Source organism: Triticum aestivum, chromosome 2D (assembly GCF_018294505.1).
Source record: "Triticum aestivum cultivar Chinese Spring chromosome 2D, IWGSC CS RefSeq v2.1, whole genome shotgun sequence".
NCBI classification, from domain to species: domain Eukaryota; kingdom Viridiplantae; phylum Streptophyta; class Magnoliopsida; order Poales; family Poaceae; genus Triticum; species Triticum aestivum.
In genome coordinates this window covers 235,864,952-235,889,805 of record NC_057799.1, presented here as the reverse complement: position 1 = coordinate 235,889,805, position 24,854 = coordinate 235,864,952, and positions in this window count along the sequence as shown.

Genomic DNA, 24,854 nt, shown 5'->3' with positions numbered 1-24,854 from the left:
CATATTTCTTCCGGATAACTCATTCAGAAAGGTAATCTGGCAGAGTCACAATATAGAGTGTGGAACTCATCGAGAGCACTCTTGTTGTGATCTTTCGGTTCAACGAGGAACTTCCACCATAACTAGTTCATGGTATTTGGAAGAAGGAAATACCACGGACCTTGAGGACTATCGCAAAGGTTACTAATATCCTAAAGGAACTAGCAAACACTATCAACATGGAGTAAGTAGGGTGAATTTTGGGCTCAAAAACCCAGGAGTAGAGTACCTACTACTAAGTAGCATCACAGGATGCTTCCGAGAATAATGCCCAGAATCATCACACTAGGAACACAAAACATGGCTAGGTTACTAGGTGATACTCTAGACACCTAGGGTCATAATAATAGCTCCAACACAAATGTTGAGGCAATGAAGTACCTCAACACACTAGTTAGTGTGGTTGATCTGGCACAAAGGAACTTCAGAACGGTAAGAAGGAATTTGCAAATGCATCAGACTGTTTAGAAACCTGGGATGACTCGGACAGCATAGCGGCTGTAAATGCTCAAAAAGATTTGAGACATCCTGCAAAATAGTGGCGTAACCACTTAACATCATCATATCAAGGTTCTGAGGCGAACTATGAACATACGAAAGTAGTAGAAACTGAACTGAGACTTGAATCCATCAATCTTATAAGTCTCTATCATAGTAACTCGTCATCCTAATAGAGAGATGAGAAGGCCTAGTTCTTAATCCCCGTAGAAAAGATGAGGTTGACTCAGATCAGAAGGGCATAAGGTAGAAGGAGTAAAAAGAGCCTTACGTTGCCTTCCACAATCAATTCCCTTATATAACTAAAGCATTTCTAGACTCAACTTCGACCAGTTTGGCTTGGTAATCCTACAGGCAGTCAGGCTCTGATACCAAAGCTGTCAGGACCCCGATTCCAAGTCACATCGATCTAGCCGGTAACAGCTCATATCACTTTGCGGCCTCACGCACGGTATTCCCACGGGTGTCGCCTTACCATGGCCCGGGATCGTTTGCGCCTTTTGGCTCATGTATATGATAGTGTCGCTAGCTTCCATATGACAGAGAACCCGGGCCGACATGACTAGTCGTGAACCCAAAGTGGCACTAACTTATGGGGACAAGCATACATGAATCAACATCGATCCTGTCGGTCAGCAGCGTGCGAATCCAGGCTGTAGCACTGGGCTAACAGGACTCCGGTGAACCGGGCTGTAGCAGGCTAGGCAGGACTCCAGATGTCACCGCGTGACATTTCCCCGAAGGGACACACACAGGAACGAAGTGAATCACATGCTAGCCAGTCAAGTGTTTCGGAGCAGTAGTGCTGGGCTAGCGGGACTCCGGTGAACCGGGCTGTAGTGGAATACTATCGCTCATGGAAGCACAAGACTACATTTCCCCATAAGAGAGGCTACCAAGGATAAACAACTAGGTTGTCGGATCCCACACATACCAAGCATTTCAATCATACACACAATATGCTCGATATGTGTAAATACAACATGGCATCACAACAAAACTCTACGACTCAAGTATTTATTCATTAGGCTCTGAGGAGCGAGATATTACAAACATGGGTCTCATGACCCAACATTCAGAGGATACAAGTCAAAGCACATGCGGAAGCTTAACATGTCTGAGTACAGACATCTAGAAATGAAAAAGACTGAGAAGCCTGACTATCTACAAGTCCCTGCCAAGGGCACAAGATCGTAGCTAAGGTATTAAGCTAAACGTCGAAGTCCACACGGAACTACTAGCGAGACTGACGTCTCTCTGCAAAACATAAAATAGGCAAACATAAGTACAAATGTACCCAGCAAGACTTACATTAGAACTAGCTACATATGCATCACTATCAACAAATGGGGTGGTGGAGTTTGACTGCAGCAAGCCAGCTTTGACTTAGTGGCTATCCTAAACTATGACTGCAAGTAACTCTTTTGAGGTGGCGCACAGGAGTCCACATATTCACCATTCAATACACCACTATGGATCCGCTCTCGTCTACCTACGAGAACGCCATCCATAGCACTCACGCTTATCTTGCGCATTCTAGAGTATCCACTTTCACTTGTCTATGAACTGTACAGGCAACCCAGAAGTCCTTTACCGCGGACACGGCTATTCGAATAGATGATGTTAACCCTGCAGGGGTGTACTTATTCACACACGCTCTCGCCACTTACTGCCATGTACACATCATGTATCTCGGCAACCTTCAAGCGGAAGCCTGGCGAGGGAGTCGGCCATGGCCTACCTAAACACTCAAGTCTCTAGTCCAGGTTTATCGCCTATTCAGGTTCCATCCGCAGGGAGCCCGGCCGAAGTTTCCACATACGGCCCCGAACGATGTGAGCAGGGTTCCCGAGACACCAAACGGGAGCCCGGTAAACCATGCCACGTGCCTACCGCATCACAGCCCACCCCGCGGGTCAGCGCTGCGCATGGCCTCCAACATACTACAAACACCAGAAACTACTTGCAACTCCGGGACAGAGGACAAGGGTGGTTAAGAAGCCGAGAGAGTCAATTAAGGATCCCAATGTGTGGTAGAGTTGTTCATGGATCACAAACACAGAACTCAGTTCCTGAGGACAGTTTCAATGAGACAACCCACCATGTACTGCTACATGGCCTCTCACCACTACCTTTACCAAATCGTGTTCACACACTTAGCTCACACACAGTAGGACATGTTCATCACCATTCCAATTCATTCCCGATGAATCAGACCTGACTCAACTCTAAGCAGTAGCAGGCACGACAAACTAGCATGAATGAGTAGGCACATCAGGGCTCAAACAACTCCTACTCATGCTAGTGGGTTTCATCTATTTTATTGTGGCAATGACAGGTCATGCAGAGGAAAAGGGGTTCAACTAACGCAGCAAGTAACAAATGAATCGTTGTTGTCCTAATGCAGTAAAAGAGAGCAGGAGCGAGAGAGTGGGATTGTATCAGAATGAAGAAGGAGGATTTGCTTTCCTGGCACTTCTGAAGATAATATAGCTCTTCATCGGTGTCATCGAACTCATCGTCGGAACCACGTCTACTGAAGGGGAACAAATACCGGCAAACAAGAAGGAACACAATCAATGCAATGCAGCGATATGATGCATGATCATGACATGGCAAAATGAGTTTGTTGGGCTAATGCAACTACAACCAGATGGGTTTGAGCCATTTTGAACCAAAGGTTCAAAGTTCTAACTCATTTGTGATCTTAAATAGTGCCTTATCATGTTTTGCACTAAACAACAAGGTAACTTGTTTAAACATGCATGAAACCAGTACATATGGATAGATTGGATTTTTCTGATCATTTTTCATATATAACACTTTGCATTTGGAGTTACAGATTAATTTCTATGATTTTTAAAAGTTAGCTCCATTTTCTAGAATTTCCTGAAGAAGAATAAATCCAGAAAATAATTAACTGCGTCAGCACTGCATCACTGTGACGTCAGCGGTCAACGGGGACGATCCAAGTCAAACCTGACCAGTGGGCCCGCGTGTCAGTGTCACAGCTAATTAACAGAGTTAATTAGTGCTAAGTTAAATACTAACCTAAGTTAATTAGGGCGTGGGCCCACATGCCAGTGACTTAGCTGGTTAACTAAAAGTTAATTAGCGCTAAACTAAAATTAGCAGGGCTCTGGGCCCACTTGTCCGGACCCAGGGGAGGTCAACCCCCTGGTCAGCGGGGTCAAACCCGATGGCGACTTGACGCCGGTGAGGCCAGACGCAGCGGAGGGCCTCGGATTTGGTCCTCCGGTGACCAAATTGATGGCGGAGACATGCTACGCGTAGCTGGGGAGCTGCCGCATCCAGTGGTGCAGGTGGTTGGACAAGGGGACGCCGGAAGCGATGCAGGCGAGCTCGACAGCGGCTGCCGGAGTTCGGCGGGGAGGGGAGAAAGGGCTATGGTGCATGGCAGGGGCCGGGGTTGGTCGCGTTCGTCTCCTGAGGACGCACTGACCACGGTGGCGTGCTCGGTTGCGGGTTCCCGTTGGTGTGGCTGCGGTGGCGACATGGCCGGCGGAGCCGAGCTCCCGACCATGATTGCCAACGGGGTTAGGGGGCAGCTCGAGTGACATGGCTAGTGGGAGAAGGAAGAGGAGCTCACGGGGAGTGCAGGGGTGGCCTCGGCATGCTCGGGGAGGGGCCGATGACGACGGGAGGTCGCCGGAAATCTCGAGGCAGAGGCGGCGAGGATAGCAGTGCGGAGGGTGATGCAGGGCGTCTGGCGTCGTGCGAATTGATGGAGAGTCGCGGGAGATGGAGGCGGAGCCCGTGGACAGCACGGGGAGACGAGGGAGGCACGATGGCTGCGGTGTTACGGCGGCGCGGCTGCGGCTGCGCTCGGGCGCGAGAGGGAGAGAGAGCAGAGGAGGGGGAAGAGGTCGGGAGAGAGTGAGAGGGTTCCAGGGGGTGGGCGTCGGCGTACAGGGCGTCCAGAAGCTCGGCGGCAAGCAGGTGGTGGCGGAGCGTGTGCTCGCGCGCGGCGGCTACGCACGCGCTGTCGTCCTGGCAGGAGGTTGGTGATGACTGGCAGAGGCCAGTGGGCTGGGTCTCTGCTGGGCCGTGGTGGGGCGCCAGGTAAGTGGCCCAGGTAGGTTCTCTCTCTTTCTCTGGTTTTTCAATTATTTATGTTTTCTATTTTCTGCAATTGGTTTTGATTGATTTTAAAACATCAAATCATTTTTTGAACTTTCTGTAAATTGTTATGTGAGCTCAGGAACTAGTCCAAGGTCACAGGCAACTTACAAAAATATTTGAACTTTATTCCTTATATAACAGAAATAAATTCAACTCAAATATGTCATTGATTTAAGTCAAAGGCCCAAAATAAATATTTCTATGATTCCAAAAATATTGGTTTGAATTTTACCTCTTACCAATATTTTCACAGAGTAACAGGAACATTTCTTTGGACTCATTTGATGAGAATTAAATGTTGATTATTTTTAAAAGGTTTCTGAGGCTTTGAAAATTCCCTTGATTCAATTTTCAGAATTTAGACATGATGATCATGCAAGGACAAGCAAAGGCTAAACTAGGGTTGTGACATCCGACTAGGCTCCGGACGCCCCGCGCCTGGGCGGGTGCAGCAGCAGCAGCATCTGCACCTGGCCGCTCCTCCGGTGGAGTTTTGCCGTGGGAGGGGCCAGCTCCTTGAACTTCTCGGGGCCGTCTCCTTGGGCGGCTGGCGTCGGGAGGCTGCGGAAGGGGAAGAGGGTGGGCGGCGAGGCCGTCAACTCAGAGTATGCGGACACCGACGCCTTCGTCGCATGTCCGGCGTCCTGCCGCCTTGTCTTCCAGCTCCTTTCCTGGCACCGTCATCATCAGCCCACCCTTGGGTATCCACAGAGGTGTTCTCTTGGTGCTTTCTTCTGCTCGTAGCTCGCCTAGGCGCCCCGTTTTCGCTTTCGCCTTCTTGACCTACCTCCTAAGGAGAGGGACAAGAAAGGGATTACGGGAATCTCATCTCTTTTTTAGTTTGTAAGCCTTCGGGCCTTCTTTAAATTTAGAACTTGTAATCCCCTTGCTCATGCTTTTCATTCCGTACGGACTATACCTGTGTGGGATGTTTTTAATGAAAAAGGGATGTTTGCCGGGTTTTTCGTTCGTGGGTGGACCCCGCGACAAGGAGCGAATCCTTGTTACTATTTAAGATAAACGTTTTTCGCCCAGCAACAGGCCTTGTTGTCCCCCTCACTTCGTTCGACCATTCTCGCGCCCTTGGCGGAGGCAGGGATGAAGTGAGCTTAGGCTCCTCGTTCTATCTCCTTGCCTCCGCGGCTACAACCAAATCCGGACCCAGGAGATAATCCTTAGGTATAGGAAAAAGGGGGGCACAGTAGCCTGGAGATAAAACGAGGTTTCACATGTCCCAGTTCCGTACCGAAATGCATGACAGAGGATGAAAGACTTATCTGGATCTACAGCCCCCGGCAACCTTGTCTCGCCGCGGTTGGATCCTTGTACTTGCAGCCCCCGGCAACTCTAGTTCGCTGGGGTCGGGACGCCGGTCCGTTCCCTTTCTTCCAAGTAGCTCAGCAGAAGTGCCCATGTGCCCTGCGAACCAAAGGAGGGCAGAAAAGAATAGAGAGACGCGCACTCGACCTCTAGGCTAGGGGTTAGTCGCCGCTAAGCACTATCAACCCTAACCAAGGAAGAGACTCGACCTACCATGCATGCTATAACTTAGGGCGCCAGCGCTTCATTTATTTGTGCTCAGGGTCTACGCCTGTCGTTGTACCAAGGGTTACATGCTTGCCGGCAAGGCTTGTACAAAAGGTGGGTTGTCGGGGGGCCCGGCAAGCCGCGCCTTATGGGTAAAACTTGCGAAGATGCTCGATGTTCCAGGAGTTGCTCACTGGAACAGCGTCTTCGGTCTCCAGGCGGACTGCGCCAGGCCTGGTGACTCGTATTACCCGATAAGGGCCTTCCCACTCCGGGGTCAACTTGTTGGAATTCTTGGCCGACTGAACGCGCTGAAGAACAAGGTCGCCTTCCTCAAAGCTTCGAGCATGAACCTTGCGGCTATGGTAGCGGCGCAAGGCTTGCTGGTAGCGTGCTGCTCTCACAGCCGCCCGAAGACGATCTTCCTCAAGGAGCGTTGCGTCATCTTGCCACAACTGCTCTTGCTCAAGCTCATCATAAGCGAGCACTCAAGGTGACCCGTATATGAGTTTCGTGGGGAGAACTGCCTCCGCCCCATATACTAGGGCAAAGGGTGTCTGACTGGTGGCTCAATTTGGTGTCGTCCTGATCGACCAAAGAACCGGCGGCAACTCATTAATCCAGCGCCTTTCGCTCTTGTGCAGCCTGTTAAAGGTCTTCGTTCTCAGGCCTCGCAACACTTCAGCATTCGCCCTCTCTGCTTGGCCGTTGCTCCGGGGGTGTGCCACGGAAGCAAAACAGACCTTGCTGCCGAGGTCTTGAATGTACTGCATGAAGGTGTGGCTTGTGAACTGCGTGCCATTGTCGGTGATGATTCTGTTTGGCACACCAAAACGGCAGACTAGTCCCTTGAAGAACTTGACGGCTGACTGTGCTGTCACCTTCCTCACTGGTTCCACCTCTGGCCACTTTGTGAACTTGTCGATTGCAATGTACAAGTACTCAAAGCCCCCGACAGCACGGGGGAAAGGGCCCAGTATGTCGAGCCCCCAGACCGAGAATGGCCAGGAGAGAGGGATCGTTTGAAGGGCTTGAGCTGGTTGATGAAGCTTCTTTGAATGGAACTGAGACGCTTCACACCTGGTTACTAGTTTCATCGCATCCTGGAGGGCGGTGGGCCAGAAGAAACCTTGCCGGAACGCCTTGTCAGCAAGGGCCCTCGACCCTATGTGGGAGCCACATATGCCTCCATGTATCTCTGCCAACAGCTCCAGTCCTTCCTCCCGGGGGATGCACTTAAATTTCACACCGTTCGGCCTTCCCCTGTACAGGACGTCATCAATGAACTGATACAGGGCAGACCGACGGGCTACTTTTTGCGCTTCTTCCTGCTACTCAGGAAGTTCCCCTGTTTGGAGGAATCGGACAGTATGCTGCACCCACGCCGGAGCCTGGGGCTCGACGGCAAGGACCAAAGGCATTTCCTCTACAATGGGAGTGGCTGTCTCCACGGCCAGGGCTTGACGCCCTGCCGGAGCCAGTTGCTCTTTGGCAGGCTCAGCGTCCACGGCAGCATCCTTGCCGGCAGCCCCAGGGGGCTCGGCGGGAAAGTACTTGTCGGGACCTAACTTCCTTCGTTCGTTCCGCCCCGTTGATGGTTCGACGGATGGCTGAGTTAACCGGAGCAAAAAGGTACCAGGTTCCACAGGTAGCTTGAATGCAGCACGCATCGACAGGTAATCGGTGATGTCGTTCTCCACTCGGGGAACGTGCTTCGCTTGGATACCGTCAAAGCGCTCCTCCAGCCTCCTCACTTCATCTACGTAGTCCTCCATCAATGGGCTCTGGTAATCCTTATTGACTTGTCTGACGACAAGCTGCGAGTCACCCCTGACGATGAGCTTCTTCACCCCGAGGTCTGCCGCGATCCTGAGACCAGCAAGCAGCCCCTTGTACTCAACAGTGTTGTTTGTGGACATCTCCCTGGGAAAGTGCATCTGGATCACATACTTGAGGTGCTCTCCCGTGGGTACGACAAGCAGCACACCGGCACCAGTGCCTTGCAGCGAGAAGTCCCCATCAAAGTACATGATCCAGTCGCGGTCCGCTTCCTTGCCGAGGAGAGCGGTCTCTTGGATTTCTTTGTCAGGTGTTGAGGTCCATTCCGCAATGAACTCTACCAAAATTCTGCTCTGGATTGTTGAGGTACTTTGAAACTTCACCCCAAAGCTCGACAACTCCAAGGCCCATTCCACAATCCTTCCGGTTGCATCTGGGTTGTGCAATATCCGTTGTAGCGGGAGGCGGGTGACGACAGTGATCTCGTGTGCTTGGAAGTAATGCCGCAGCTTCCTCGAGGCCATAAGGAGGGCGAAGAGCAATTTCTGCACACCGGAGTACCTCGACCTAGCCCCCTGCAAAAGAGGGAGCTGACAAAGTAAACCAGGTGCTGCATCATCTTCTTCTTCTGCACCACTTCGCCTTGACTGTGCGGGCGTTGCCCTGATGGCGTCTCACTCTGCCGGGGGCCTTGCCTTGCCGGTACCAGGTCCTGCAGGGGGAATCTTTGGCTCGCCGTCCGCTGGTTCTGCTGTCGCCACTGCCTCCTCGTCGACCTCCCTCTGTGCCACCAGTGCGGCGCTGACCACTTGATTTGTTGCCGCTGGATACAACAGCAACGGTTCTTGTGCTTTAGGCGCAACCAGTATTGGCATGGAGGAAAGGTATTTCTTCAGATCCTGCAACGCCGCCTCGGCTTCTGGGGTCCACTCCATCGGGCATGCCTTCTTCAAGATTTTGAAGAAGGGAAGGGCACGCTCGGCAGACTTGGAGATGAATCGGCTCATGGTGGTGACGCAGCCGGTGAGCCGACGCACATCCTTGATCCGCTTGGGCGCCTTGATCTATTCAATAGCCTTGATTTTGTCTGGGTTTGCCTCGATCCCACGCTGCGACACAAAGAATCTGAGAAGCTTGCCGGACAAAACGCCGAAGTCACACTTCTCAGGGTTCAGCTTAAGGTTGATCTTGCGTAGGTTGGCAAATATCTCTTCCAGATCTTGCACAAGAGTTGCCCCGTCCTTGGTTTTGACCACTATGTCATCCATGTATGCCTCCATATTTCTATGGAGCTGGGGTTCAAAACCAATTTGGACAGCTCTTGCAATCGTCGAGCCAGCACTCTTCAACCAAAGGCATCCGTAAAAAGCAATACGTACCACATGGGGTGATGAATGCTGTCTTCTCTTCATCTTCTCTTGTCATGAAGATTTGGTGGTAGCCCGAGTAGGCGTCGAGGAATGACAGCAGATCACACCCGGCCGTGGAGTCGACAATCTGGTCGATGAGCGGCAACGGGAAGGGGTCCTTAGGACAAGCCTAATTTATATCTGTGTAGTAAATACACAGCCTCCACTTCCCATTTGCCTTGCGCACCACTACCGGATTAGCCAACCACGTCGGATGGAGCACTCCTCTCACCAAACCCGCCGCTTCCAACTTCCTGATCTCCTCTGTGATGAACTCCTGCCTCTCCAGAGCCTGCTTTCTGACCTGCTTTATGGGCCGCGCATGAGGACAGACAGCGAGGTGGTGCTCAATCACCTCCCTGGGAACACCGGGGATGTCGAATGCTTGCCACGGAAACACGTCGATATTCACCCACAGGAAGGTGACGAGCGCGGTTTCCTATTTGCTGTCGAGGGTGGAGCCTATGGTGAAAGCCCCTCCCATGCCATCCTCCCTGACGGACACCTTCTTGGTCTGCGGTGGCTCAGCTCTGGATTTCTTGCCCTTGCCGCTAGAGCTCTCTAGCACATCCTCGACGGTAGCACAACACTCCGAGGAGGTGCGCTTGCCGGAGTGGGTGCAAGAGGTCTTGCCGGGCTTCTTCTTCCCAACCGGGGCTTCAGCGGCAGGAGCAAGTGCCTTGGCGGCAGCTGCTGCAACTGCTTCCCGATAGAGTTGATCGGCGCAGATCAGCGCGTCCTTCTTGTCGGAGGGGACGGAGATGATGGTCAACGGCCCAGGCATCTTTAGCATGTTGTAGGCATAGTGCGACGCCGCCATGAACTTGGCTAGTGCCGGGCGGCCGAGGATCCCGTTGTAGGGCAAAGGGATCTCGGCCACGTCAAAGACGATCCTCTCCGTCCTGTGGTTCAACTCCCCTCCAAACGTCACAGGCAGCGTGACCTTCCCTTTCGGCTGGCTCCTCCCCGGATTCACCCCTTGAAACGTGCCCATTTCCTCGAGGTCTCCATCAAGGATTTGCAGCCTTTTGATCCAACGGGCGAGGTCAAGTTTAGGCCGGCCCCGCCGTCGACCAACATCTTGTTCACCTTGAGGTTGCGTATCGTTGGCGAGACCAACAACAGCAAAGACCCGACCGCGGTTGTGCAGTCAGGGTGGTCCTCAGCGTCGCAGATGAGGGGCGTGCTGGACCACTTCAGCGGCTTCTGAGCGTCGAACGACGGCTCCGCTGCTGTAATCTCACGCGCCCACTGCTTGAGCTGGCGGTGAGAAGTATGCAGCGAGGCGCCACCGTCGACGCACATGGCCTCTGTAGCCTTCTGGAACTCTTGTTTGCTGGACTCGTCGTCCTCTTCATGATCATCGTCTTCCTGCTTCTTGTTACGGCCCCGGGCGGGCCTCTCTTGCTGGCTGTCCTTGTCGCGGGGGCCTCGTTGGCCGCCACGCTTCTTGTCGGATCCCTCGGCACCATCCTGGCCCTTCTCCTTGTCCTGCCTCTCATACTCGGCCTTTTGCTTTTCAGCAAGCAGCTCGACTTGCTGGCAGTTCTGGAGGTCGTGGCCTTTGGTGCGGTGGATCTTGCAGTACTACTTGCCGGAGCCCCTGGCTTGTCGGCAGCTGCTATGGCCCGGCAGGCGACGCACCCGGCAATCTCCTTGACGGGGTCGTCTGCCTTGACCTTCTTGGCAGCGCCAGTGTCGTCAGACCCTTCAATGGCAAGCACGGCCTTCCCCTTGCGTTTCCTGTTGCGACGCTGGCCCTTCTTCGTCGGGGCGGCGGTGTCTTCATCAATAGAGTCGGTTTCCGCACCGGCGTCTTCGCCGGGGTACTTCTTCCTTCTTCAGCACGGGCGCACCTATCGGCCAGAACATAGAGTTCGGCCACATCCTTAACCTTGGTCATCGCCAGCTCTTCGCGCATCTTGTGGTTGCGCACGTTCTGATGGAACGTGCTGATCAGAGCGGCGGGATGAACGTCGAGGATGTTGTACTACACCCGGCTGAATCTATAGTTGTACTTGCGCAGGGTTTCCCCTTCCTTCTGGGGAATGATATGCAGATCACTGGCCTGGCCATGAGCTTGGTGGCCTCCAGTGAAGGCGCCAACGAACTCATGGCACAGATCCAACCAAGAAGAAATGGAATCCGCCGGCAAGTGCATCAACCAATACATAACATTGGGCTTTAGTGCCAACGGGAAGTAATTGGCAAGCACCTTGTCGTCGCGAGCTCTGGAAGCCTGCATCACGATGGTGTAGATGCTGAGGAACTCGGTCGGATGGGTCTTACCGGTATACTTCTCGCCGACGTCGGGCTTGAACATGCGGTGGGACGGCCACTGGAACTGCCGCAGCTCACGGGTAAAGGCTGGATAGCCCACCTCGTAAGGTAGGCCGCCGGAGCCCCGCGGTGCTGGGTGGTCCATAGCGGGTCCCACCCGCTTGTCCGACTGGTGGCGTGTATCACACCAACGCTCGATAGTGGTTCGAGCATCTTCGTAAGCTCGTTCTCGAAGAACTTGGCGCTGTTTGCGGTGGGTCCGTGAGTCGGACGACGCTATCGAGATGTTATCACAAGCGTCATCACGACGAGCCGACGCCCGCCGGCTGGCGAGAAGGAGGAGAGTGCACCGTGACCGCGGCACCCCCGGTCCTCCCAGTGCTGGCATGTGGTGGCTCGGTGGAGCGCCGGCCCAAGGGTCCCGTCGGTTGCGGATCATCTTTGTTGGCGACGGCGACGAGGCTCCGTATGGTGGCCTTCCACTCGTAGAGCTTCTTCGCAGCAGGAGGGAAGTCGAGGAGCAGCTGCGCGCGCGCCAAAGCTTCTGCTGGCGTGGGTGGCGGCGATAGCTGCGTGGACCGTGGCGCGCTTCGACTTCAACCACGTTAGAAGCAGCTCTATCATGACCCAGCGGCTGCGCGCCATTTTTGCCAGCACTTCGGCGGGCATGCTGAACTCCTTCGTCCTCCGGACGACACATAGGGCTCTTCCCATGGCGGTGTCCAGGGTCACCGGCATGGTAGCGCTGCTCGTCGCACACACCATGGGAAGAGCGCGCAATGGTCGCCGGCGTGGGCGTCTTGGAAATTGCTGCGCCGCCCATGGGTGGCACAACGACACTCCTGGAAGGCCCCGCCCCCTGCGGGGGGGGGGGGGGGGGCAGCCCCATCTTGAGACTTGGTGACGTGCGGCCCGTCGCCTGGCACGCGAACGGCGCCACTCGCCAGGCTCTGACTGCCAGGGCGATGCTGGTGCTCGCGGACCGCGGCTCGGGTTCTGTCCGCGACCGGGCCCCTACTCTCCCGTACTGGCACGGGCCGTTCGGCCCCTGACGAGCCGATCGCCGTGGCCGTCTTCTTCTTGGGAGCCATGGCGATGAAGAAACGCTGGGCTAACTACTAGACCAGATTCTCACAATTGCGCCCCTACCTGGCGCGCGAAAGATGTCGGTGTGGGACGACACCTATGGGATCACAAGAATCCCTACTATGGTTACTAGGGCGCAGGGTTGTGAGAAGAGCAGGATTAGTAATTAGCACAAGGATCGTTTACCCAGGTTCGGGCCGCGAGGATGCATAATACCCTAGTCCTGCTTTGGTGGCTGTATTTTAGAGAGTTCTTGAGCTCTCGAACTAGCTATGGTAGGTGCGTGGTTTCAAAAGGCCGAATCCTTCTCTAGTACGCCATGGGCCTCCTTTTATAGTTGAAAGGGGCTGCCACAGTGACACACAGGAGGTGGAAAGGCGCACAGTGCTACAAGCTTATCGTTCGTATTATAGGACAAGACGCATTTAATGCACCGCTAAGGTGTCCCCTAGCTTTATCGGGGACGGGAGCGAGGCCCGTCCCGTCCGTCACCGCTCCACCTTGATTCAACACACGCCCTGGCCAGCGATGCGTGCGGCGCCATGTAGGCAGGCAGGCAGCTGAGGAGGCGCAGTGGTAGGGTCTTCACGAAGATCCGCATGCCGCCACGCAGGCGCTTGCTGAGTTGGCCTGGGAGCTGCATGTTGCCACGCAGGTACCTACCCAGCTGGTTGGGCTGGCAGCTGCATGCGAACGGTGGTGGAGACTTGGCTGGTGCGGGCCTGGAAGTGGCCCTGCTGGCATCCTTGGTGAGGGCCTTGCCGGGTGGCCCAGCAAGGGTCTTGCCCTGGCGCGCTGTCGTCCCTGGCAAGGATCTTGCCGGGGGTCTTGTGGCTCTCCTCGGCAAGGATCTTGCCGAGGACCTTTGTCTTTTAATCCTCATATGATCTTGAATATTCCTTGGTCTTGACAAAGATCTGCATGCTACCATGGAGGTGCCTCCCGAACCCTAGTTCCAACGTGGTTGGTTGAGGTGGAACTCGTGGGGTCGAGGGTGGCTCACTCCGCTGGTGTGGGCAAGCCGCCCCGGCAAGAGTCTTGTCGGGGCTGCTAAAGTTGCCCCGGCAAGAGTCTTGACGGGGGAGCCTGCTTCATCCTTCTGCTTCTTTGTGTTCTTGGCCTTCGCGTTGCCTTGGGTATCTTGGGCTTCGGTTTTACCTTGGTTCACCTCCTCTGTCCTGCTTGGTGCGGCCGTGGGCATGGCTCCGACTGTCTGTGCACAGGTAAAGGGGTACAAAGGGGCACCCCTTCTTTTGTACACCGACATTCGTCGAGCTAGGCCTTGCGATCATTGCGAGAGCGATCTAGGGAGAGAGAGATCTTCGTGCGCACCCCAGTGTTCGAACCACAAGGGTTTGCCGGAACCCGAAATCCGACATTTGGCGCGCCAGGTAGGTGTGCGCCGAAGCTTTCCTTCCGCCGACCCGTGTCCCGTCGCTTCGTTGCATCCATGGCGGACGCCCGTCGAGCCCGCGCTGAGCGCCGGGCCGCCCTCGCCGCCCGCGTCGCTCATACAACCCCTGTCGGCGGGCCTCCCCGTCGTTCCCTGTCGCCCGCCGCCAACGCCGCGACCGGCCCGGCAGGAAACGAGCAGCAAGTGTCCTCGCTGCACCCCTCGGCTCGTCGTCTCATGCTCGTCACGCTCCCACGGATGCGCAGGCCGCGCTGCTCATGGCACGCGAGCTCCTACGCTACCTCGCAGTCCGCGACCTCTACGAGGATTGGCTGGACCGCATCGCCAAGCTCGTCAGCGCCGCAGGGGGCTCCCCCGCGCCATCCCTCTCGCTGCCTCGCCCTCCGCCAGTTGCGGGCGACGTGGCTCATGGATCACCTCCCCCACCTCTGCACCAAGACGACGCTTTGGCGCCAAGGTGCACGGCCCCCAGGTGTGACCCACCGCGTTGGGCACCCGCACGAGAAGAAGGAAGCTGCCAAGAGGTTCCCCGACCGCAAGAGAATGCTCCCGTGCTCCCAGCACCACTGCGACAAGACCGCGTGCCGCCTGCAGTGGTGGTGCACGGGCATCAAGGGCAGGCTCCGCACCAGCAAAGGGCCTCGGTGGCCACGGAAGGCTGCCGCGCCTTCACTCCTGAGCTGGGTAGCATCGCCTGGCCGGGTAAGTTCAAGCGAGGCCTGCCTCCTCGCTACGATGACACCCCTGCAGAGTTCTTGCAGCTCTACGAGCTGAGCATCGAGGCGGCCAACGGTGACGAAAAAGTCATGGCGAACTGGTTCCCCATGGCTCTCAAGGATGGTGCCCACTCGGGGCTCCTGAACCTGCCCCCGGGCTCGATCTCCTCCTGGGGCGAGATGCGTGACCGCTTCATCGCAACTTCCAGGGCACTCGCGATCGCCCTCCGGCCGCGGGTGACCTACGCCGCATCAAGCAGCAGCCAGGGGAGACCCTGCAGAAGTACATCCAGCGCTTCAACAGCGTTCGCCTCAAGATCCCCAAGGTCACGGACGAGGCCATCATTTTGGCATTTTCTGATGGCGTCCACGACTTCAAGATGAAGGAGGAGCTTGCCATCCATGAGGAGCTATGCACGGCTTCGGAGCTGTTCAACCTGGCGACCAAGTGCACAAGAGCCGAGGAGGGGCGCCTTTCCCTCCTCGAGCTCCCAGCTACTGACCCGGAGGAGAAGAAAGCCAAGCGAAGGACGTGAAGCACAAGGGAGTAGCCGTGCTCGTGGCAGAGCCGGATACGAAGCACGGCCGGGTCCATGACGAGTCATCCAAGAGCAGCCGACCATTCTGCGCCTTCCACAACGTAGACAACCACAGCACCAACGACTGTCAAGAGCTCAGGGCCATTCGAGAGGGACGCTTCGGTCGACGCCCCGAGCGCAATGACCGGGGCTAAAGCCAAGGAGGAGGACAAGACGGAGGCGCTGGGATGATCGCGGCCCCCGCCAGGAGTGGCGCGACCGGCCCCGCGACGACCGCTGGGAGGACCAGCCTCGTGAGGGCGCCTGGAGGGATCAACCTCGTGAGGACCGCCCTCAGGGCAATGCAGGTCATCCTCCGCTGCCGCCACCGCCAAGAAGGAACGACGACCACCATCAGGACGAGGGGGCTGGGGGCTTCCAGGAACCGCGTGCTATCGCCTGCATCTTGGGCGGAGCTTAGGCCCCAGCCTCTCAGGGTATCTTCAAGCAGTTTGCTCGCGAGGTGAACGCACCCCTTCCCAGGTTTGAGGCCACACGCCCGCTCGGGTGGTCCAAGTGCGCCATCACTTTCAGCTCGGCGGACCAACTCAAGTGTGCGGCCACCGCTGGCGCCCTCCCGATGCTCTGCTCACTCGTCATCAGCAACGCACAAGTCACCAAGACCCTCATTGACGGCGGCTAAGGACTTAACGTCCTGTCCGTTGAGACGTTCGACAGCCTCCCAGTGCCATACGATCAGCTTCAGCCCACCAAGCCCTTCTCAGGAGTGACTGACGGCTCCACCACCCCGATAGGGCAGGTCCGCCTCCCTGTCACCTTCGGACAGTGCGACAACTACCGTACCAAGCTCATCAACTTCGACGTTGCTCACATCCGTCTGCCGTACAATGCCATCCGCGGGTATCCGGCGCTAGCCAAGTTCATGGCGGTGACCCACCATGGCTGCAATGTCCTCAAGATGCCAGGAAGCGGCGGGATCATCACAGTCCCCTGCGAAGAAAGAGATGCAGTGTGCTCCCTCGAGCGCGCCTTCCAAGCCGCAGCGATCGAAGACCCCGACAACAATGGTGCGCAGTACACTCCTGAGGCCATCCCCAAGAAGAAGAAGCAGCTGCTCCGCACAGGGCCTCAGTGGAGCGGCGCCTCTGGCGGTGCCACATCAGGATCGGCGCCCGCGCCTGGGGCGCCTCACTCCCTCGCATAGGAAGGCGCGCCCGGCGCCCTCCTCGGGCAGGGCTCGGGGGCTCTCTTCTGGAGGGCCTCAGACCTAGCCAACATCACGTGGGAGGCGCTCGGGCACCACGTGGAGGCGTGCTTTGCGGCGTGTTTCCCTCAGGAGGACACCGGGCGGGGAGCGCCCAGCACTCAGGAGTTCATCACCAAGGCCACTCAGGAGCTGCAGGATGCAAGAGCCATGCGCGGCGACCGCTGCCCACCTGGCACCGCTCCCCATCCAGGCAAGGATGGCGGGCTGCGCATTTGCATCGACATCCCAGGGCTTAACAGGGCCGCATCTCAGGAGCTCTTCTGGCCTTCGCGCATGGAACATTTCCCGGGCCCACCTCATAGCTATGTTCGCATGCCATTCGGCCTACCGAGCATGGCAGCCGCCTTCCAGCGCAACCTGCGGAGCGTCCTGGCGGCTCAGGAGGCCAGGCATCACGTAGTCCTGGCGGAGATGGAGACGGTCCTCAAGAAACCGCCTGGACCCCCAGAGCCTCCCGAGGCTCAGGGCCCCGGTGGCTCGTGAGGAGCAACCCCTTCGCCACGCGTCTTCAGCTACCCCATCATCCCTTCGACAACGGAACCGGGTGACATTTTCCAAGTTTATTTAGCTGGGAACGCCCCCCGGGCTGCGTCATTCCCAGGCCGCGTGGGCCTGTCCCTACGGCATGCATCCTTTTACGTCTTTAGCTTACTCTGCCGGGGGTGCCCCTCGGGCTGCATCATCCCCAGGCCGCTCGGGTTAGACTCAGTGGCATGTATCATCCTTGCATTTACCTAAGCTAGTTCACTCTCCATGCATAATCTATCTATGGTTATCACCTGCTTGATTGCCACCCACCACGGGAGTCGCGCGCCGATCGTCTTTCTTCAGGATTCTTCGCATAAGAAGGCTAGGCACGGCGTCTGTGCTCAGGCCCGTCCCTGTAGCGTCGATAAATCCAACGGCTGAGCTCTGTCTGGCGGGCCGGTCCCATTCACGTCACCTCCTGGGGTCGTTGGTGCTTGGCCTTCTCATGTGATAACCTCAGGAGATTCATTCGGCGCAGGATTGCCTAACCATCTCGCAGGACCGCCGCAACTAACAAGAACCAAGACCTGGCGCAACCCGCCTTGAGGTAGGGCCTCGTGAGCCCCGCGCTGGCTCACGAGTGCCCAGACACACCTCATGTAGCCCTGTCGTGCAAGCCATGTGTCAGGGCGGGGCTGTACACGCCTCGGGGGCTCCACTCAGAGGGAGCCCTCACCCACGCACCAGTGGAAGCACCATGCTCCGCGCTGGCAGTCGACACTACCGAGGAGCGGTTATGCCCGTGCAAGTGCGGAAGCGCTATGCTCCGCGCTGGTGATAAACAACTAAGGGAGGCCCCATGGCCGTATCAACCTCAGGGAGCCCTTGAGCTCAGTGTCTGGCGTCATCGCAACACCTCCCCTCGGGAGAGTCGCATGAGGGGGCTGGGCACGGGCACTGCGCTCGGGTCACGCCCAAGCATACGCCACCCTGCAGGTCCCGCGGACCTGGTCGTCGCGCGCCCCTCCCGAGCCGAGCCTCGGCGAGGGAAAAGGTATGAAGGTTGTTTGAGCGTCAAGGGGGACTCCTGAGCATCACGACTCAGGAGCCTAACTGGCCACGTAGCCCCTCACTCCTTGGTCTCATCCTGGTGATCCGGAGGACCCAACGGCGGTGGAGGTATGCGCAGGGTCGGGCCCTGCCGATGTAGAACACTAGACCTATTCCTGCATTTCCTTTCCGTAAGTTGTTTGCGCGTCAAGGGGGACTCCTGAGCATCGCGACTCAGGAGCCTAACTAGCCACGTAGCCCCTCACCCCTTGATCTCATCCTGGTGATCCGGACGACCCATCGGCGGCTGAGGTATGCGCGGGGTTGGGCCCTGCCGACGTAGAACGTAAAGCAAATGGGAAGGAAATCGCAAAATCTGAAGCAAATATTGCAAGACATATTGTTCTCCCGATATCAATCGCAAGTCTAAACGCCTCCACGAGGCATGGTGCATTTTGCAGAAACTAAACAGGGAAGGAGCCGCCAGCAAGTCATCTCGTCATCCCCGGACGTCGCCGCCGTCGCCCGCAGGGGATGCTTCTTCTCTAGCGGCGTTGGCCTCCCCTACACCACTCGCCAGACTTGCAGGATCAGCAGCACCGCCAGTCGAGGGCGCGGGGTCGAGGCACGGAACCTCTTCAGCAGGGCCTCCACCTGACCCTTCACGGCCTCAGCAGCAGCTGCGCAATGCTCGGCGTCCACAGGCTCCAGCAGCTCGTCAAGGTGGGCGGTGGGATCGCGAAGATAGAGGTGGCTGAAGACGCGCATCAACGCGGCTGAGGAAAGAACGCGGGCTTCTTCCTCTGCCAAGGGGCCAATGCCGCTCATGACTTCCTCAAGCGCCGCGACCAGATAAGGAAGCAGCTGGGTGGGGCCATCGTCGGCAGTAACCAGTGGCTCCTCCAAGCCCTTCTCGTAGAGCGACCGCAGCGCCTTGCGAGACCTCTCCTCGAGGAGCTTGAAGGCCGCGCAGTCCTCAGCCAGGACCTGCGCCTTGGCTTCCAGCTCGGCCTTCTCCGCCTCCACCTTCTGCTCCAGCTTCTCTAGCTGGCTGCGCTCCTCGGCCTACGCCTTTGCCAACTACTCCAGCTCGGCGTCACCACCTCTGACGGCGTCCTCTCGGGCCTTCATCTTCTCCTGCTTTGCCTTGCGGTTTCGAGCCTCGGTCGCACACTCGCTGTGCATGGTCTCCAGAGTGCGTTCCGAGGTGTGAAGTGGGAGAGAGGGGATGTGATGATTGAGGTTTTGAATAAGACGACCTTTGCATTTTAGATTTGGATCTTTTTCTTATTTCAAAATAGTGAAAAAGTCAAATAAGAGGTGTTAAGCCCTCCAGCGACTGACAGCAATCCTGGGCAGCCCCAACGTCCTTCAGCGCCACCTCGCGAGCAGCCGCGGCCTGGGCGGCGGCCTGCCTGTCCTTCTCGGAGGTTGCTGCTGCCTAGCTCAGTGCTGCCTGAACGGACACGTCTGAGTGAAGACAGCTAGAGACCAGCTCCAGGCGCCCGGCTACCAGGCGGGGGTCGGCGCCCTCGAGATCTTCTCGCAACAGGGTCATCACGGAAAGAGCACGCTCCAGGACGTCAGGGGAGGCGGAAGGACCTGGAGATAGCAGTGCGGCAGAAGGAGGAGGAGGTGACGTTGTCACCATGGCCTCGGAGGCCGGAAGCTCCTGAGCTCTGGGGACCTCGGCGACCAAGCCGGGCGTTGACACCTCCAGAGCCAGCGGGGCCGCGGGGGCTGACTCCTCCCGAGGATGCTCCCCCAAGCCTCGCGAGGATGATCGGGCCAGAGAAGCACGAGCGCCGTCGCTGCCCTTACCCATGGAGAGGGGCGCGGCCGCCGTGGGTGATCTGGTCCCGAGCAGCACCACCTCTTCCTCCCTCCTCTTCTTCGCCGCTGGCGTTGGCCTAATTGCACAACGGAGAAGCGTCAAGGATAAGCAGCGGAAGCAAGAACAAGGCAGGACGAGAACATTTACTGGTCCACCGCGGTATAGTCCCTCCGCTTCTTGAGCTTGTAGCTCGAGAGCCTCGCAGCCAGAGGCGCATGCGCGCGGGCTCCAGGAGCGGAAGAAGGGGCAGCAGATGGAACGGAAGCAGCTCCAAGCGGTGTCGGAGCAGAAGCGTCGTCTCGGGAGATCAGTGCCGGTGGCCTCCTCTGGGGGCTGGCCTTGGACCTCGAGGAGCCCCCAGCCACGGGCGGTTCCTCTCTCTCCGGGAGGACATCAGCCTCGTCGTCGTCATCAGGCAGGGTGCGGAGTATATCGGCCTTGCGCAAGGGGGAGGTCTCCCCCATCACCTCGGGGGTCGCCTCCGAGTCGCGCTCCTCGTCCTCCTCTTCTTCCTCCTCCCCGCGGGAATCGCCAGAGGACACAACCACCGGCGCCGTTGCCACCGGGACCCCAGGGGGCGCTAGTGGCACTAGCCCGCGCCCATCAAAGGTGGGCATGGAAGCCGCGACCTGCACCCCGTCCTTGCGAAGGAACAAGGGAACAAAGGCACTCGGCGGATACTCCTGGTCTTCCCCGACCAAGAGGTGGATAGCCACAGCCACCCCTTCCCCAGACAGGGCCTCCAAACTCAGGCGAAGCTTATCTCCTTCACCCCAAGAATCCACAAGGGGCGCGAGCGCGCCTGGAGCGGAGCCACACGCAGCATCAGGAATTTCTTCAGGAGCATGGCCCCCGTCATCTTCACCGCCTTCGCGTTGCCCAGCTTCAGGTCGGTGGTCATCTTCTCCAGCACAGGCCTCACCCGGTCATCAGTAAGCTTCGCGCAGAGCCACCCTTCGTCGGACTGGGGAATCTCCATCGGCAGCGTCAACCGTGGGTGGATGGACTTGGCATCCATCATGACCCATTTGCTCCTGAAGCCCTCGGCCTTCTTTGCAGCCTTCGAGATCGTGTTGGCCTTGCTGGCCGCGACGAAATTGGCACACCCTAAGGTGTGGCCGTCATTGATCTAGAGGAAGAAGAAGTGGCGCAGCAGAGCCACGGACGGCATCACCCCGACGTACGCCTGACAGTAAAAGGCGAAGATTGACAGGAGAAGAACAGAATTGGGATGAAGATGAAGGACCTGCAGCTTGTAATGGCCGAGGACGGCGTACAAGAAGTCGGAGAAGGGGGGAACCAGCCCCGCAACGACGCTGCTCATGAAGAAGGGGTAGAAGGTGCTTCTCAAAGCTTCTGGCTCGGCGGAGCTAGCCCGGAGCTCGGTCTTCCCCTTCTCGTTGTTCTCCCCCGCCGTCAGTAGACGCGTGGCGGCAAGGTTCTTCTCCGAGACGTTGGGCGCGTCCAGAACCGGCTCGTACCAGGCGGGCGGTGAAGCAGCCTTGACCTTTCGGGGCGCCATTGGTCGCTGGATCGGAAGAGAATGGAAGCTGATCTAGAGATTTTGGAAGCAAGGTGCGAGAAAGGGGAGCTGGAGCAAGACGAAGGAAAGCAATGAAGGCAAGCGTTGCCCGCGCAAGTCTTTTGTCAGTCGGGCAGTTGCCGAGGTAGCGTGCGGAAGCCGAGACGCCCACGTCCAATCAATCTCCACGCGTCAAGCGAGGCCGCAGGCTGTTGGGGTACGCGGCGCTCCGCACTTGCCCTTTGGCTTCACCTCGAAGCCAAGTCCGAGCACGCCTTGGGCCCGTGGGCTACTGTCGGCATCGTGGGAACGGGGATCCCCAGACTTGCCTGCCTGTGGCCCACGGCGTGGCTCCACTAGCGGCCCTGTACTGCCCATCTTCACCAGCAAACACTCAAGACCCCCGCGAGGGGCCAAGCCTCGCGAGGCGGATGACGCAAGACCTCCTCGGGGGCAGCCTCACCAGACTGGCTCACGAGGGGCGGAGAGATCAAGGCAAGGGTGTCGGTGTACAAAAGTAGGGGCTCTCCTTTTGACCCCTTTACTTGTGCACGGGCAGTCAGAGCCATGCGCCACGGCCACACCTAGCAGGGCAGAAGAGGGAAGCCGGAGAGAAGCCGAAGCCCAAGACAAACAAGACAACGCCAAGACCAAGAACCCAAAGAGCAAGAGGGCGAGGTGGACTCCCCCGGCGAGGCCCTTGCCGGGGCGGCCTCCACGGCCCCGGCAAGAGCATTGCCCGGGCAGCTTGCCCAGTACCAACAGAGCGAGCCACCCTCGAGCCCAAGAGTTCCAAACGCCGCCAACGACTATGTTGGAACCAAGGCTTAGGAGGCACCTCCGTGGTGGCATGCAGATCTTTGTCAAGATCATAAACATGTGAGATCAGATGAGGACTAGAAGATGGCGACCCTTGACGGGATCCCAGCCGAGGGAATCCACAAGACCCCTGGCAAGCGCCTTGCCGGGGACGACTCAATGCCACGGCAAGACCCTTGCCGGCCCCGGCAAGGCCCTTGCCGAGGATGTAAGTGGGGACACAGCGAGGCCCACGTCGACCAAGACTCCACCGCCGTTCGCATGGAGCTGCCAGCCCAACCAGCTGGGCAGACACCTGCGTGGCAACAGGCGGCTTCCAGGTCAACTCAGCAAGCGCCTGCGTGGTGGCATACAAATCTCCGTGAAGGCTCCACCACCACGCCACCTCAGCTGCCTGCCTGCCTACATGGCACCGCATGCATCGCTGGCCTGGGCGCGTGTCGAAGCAAGACGGAGCGGCGACGGACGGGACAGTCCTCGTTCCCGTCCCTGATAAAGCTAAGGGACACCTAAGCGATGCATTAAATGCGTCTTGTCCTGTAATACGGGCGATAAGCTCGCAACACTGTAGACCTTTCCACCTCCTGTGTGCCACTGTGGCAGCCCCTTTCGACTATAAAAGGAGGCCCATGGCATACTGGAGAGGGATTCGGCTCTTTTGGGCAAGTTACACCCCCGTAGCTAGCTCAAGAACACAAGAACACTCAATACATCCACCAAAGCAGGACTAGGGTATTACGCATCCTCGCGGCCTGAACCTGGGAAAACGAACTGTGTACTTCCTGTTAGACATGCTCTTCTCATAACCCTGCTCTTCTCATAGGCGTCGTTTTCCCCCGACATATTTGGCGCCAGGTAGGGGGCGCAGTCGTGAGAATCTGATCTAGCAGTTAGCCTAGCAGTTCTTCATCGCCATGGCTCCCAAGAAGAAGACGATCACGGCGATCGGCTCGTCGGGAGCCGAATGGCCCATGCCAGTGCGGACGAGCTGCGGGCCGGTCGCAGACAGAACCCAAGCAGGACCCGCGCGCACCAGCATCGCCATGGCAGTCAGAGCCTGGCGAGCAGCGTCATTCGTGCGCCAGAGAACGGGCCGCGCATCGCCAAATCCAAAGATGGGGCTGCCCCCCCCCCCCCCCCCCGCAGGCGGCGCGGGGCCCTCCAGGGGCATCGCTGTGCCCCCTACAGGGGGCGCAGCGACCTCCAAGACGCCCACCCCAGCGCCCACAGTGCGCTCTTCCCATGGTGTGCGCGACGAGCAGCGTCACCACGCCGGTGACCCTATACACCGCCGTGGGAAGAGCCCTGTGCATCGTCCGCAAGGCGAAGGAGTTCAGCATGCCCGCCGAAGTGCTGGCGAAAATGGCACGCAGCCGCTGGGCCATGATAGAGCTCCTTCTAACGTGGTTAGAAGTCGAAGCGCGCCATGGTCCACGCAGCTGTCGCCACCACCCACGCCAGCAGAAACTTTGGCGCTTGTGCAGCTGCTCCTCGACTTCCCTCCTGCTACGGAGAAGCTCGACGAGTGGAGAGCCACCATCTGGAGCCTCGTCGCCGTCGCCAATAAAGATGATCCGCGACCGGCGGGGCCCTCGGGCCGGCGCTCCGTCGAGCCACCACATGTCAGCGGTGGGAGGACCGGGGAAGCTGTAGGCCCAGTACACTCTCCTCCCCCGCGCCAGCTGCCGCCGGTGTCGATCCGTCGTAACGACGCATGTGATAACATTTCCATAGCGTCGTCCGACCCACGGACACACCGTGACCAGCGCGAAGTTCTTCAAGAACGAGCCCATGAAGATGCTCGAACCACTATCGAGCGCCGGCGCGATACACGCCACCAGCCGGATAAGCGGGCGTGACCCGCTATGGACCACCCAGCACAGTGGGGGCTCCGGCGGCCTACCTTACGAGGTGGGTTGCCCAGCCTTTACCGATGAGTTGGGCAGTTCCAGTGGCCGTCCCACCGCACGTTCAAGCCCAACGTCGGCGAGAAGTACAACGGCAAGACCCATCCGTCAGATTTCCTCAGCATCTACACCATCGCGATGCAAGTTGCCGGAGCTTGCGACGACAAGGTGCTTGCCAATTACTTCCCGTTGGCACTGAAGACCAACGTGATGTCTTGGTTGATGCACTTGCCGGCGGATTCCATTCCTTCTTGGTCGGATCTGTGCCATGAGTTCGTTGGTGCCTTCACTGGAGGCCCCCAAGCTCATGGCCAGCCAGTGATTTGCATATCATTCCAAGGGGAACCCTGCGCAAGTACATCCAGAGGTTCAGCCGGGTGTAATACAACATCCCCCGATGTTCATCCCGCCGCCGTGATTAGCACGTTGCATCAGAACATGCGCAACCGCAAGATGCGCGAAGAGCTGGCGATGAACAAGGTTAAGGATGTGGCCGAACTTTATGTTCTGGCCGATAGGTGCGCCCGGGCTGAGGAAGGAAGGAAGTACCCCGGCGA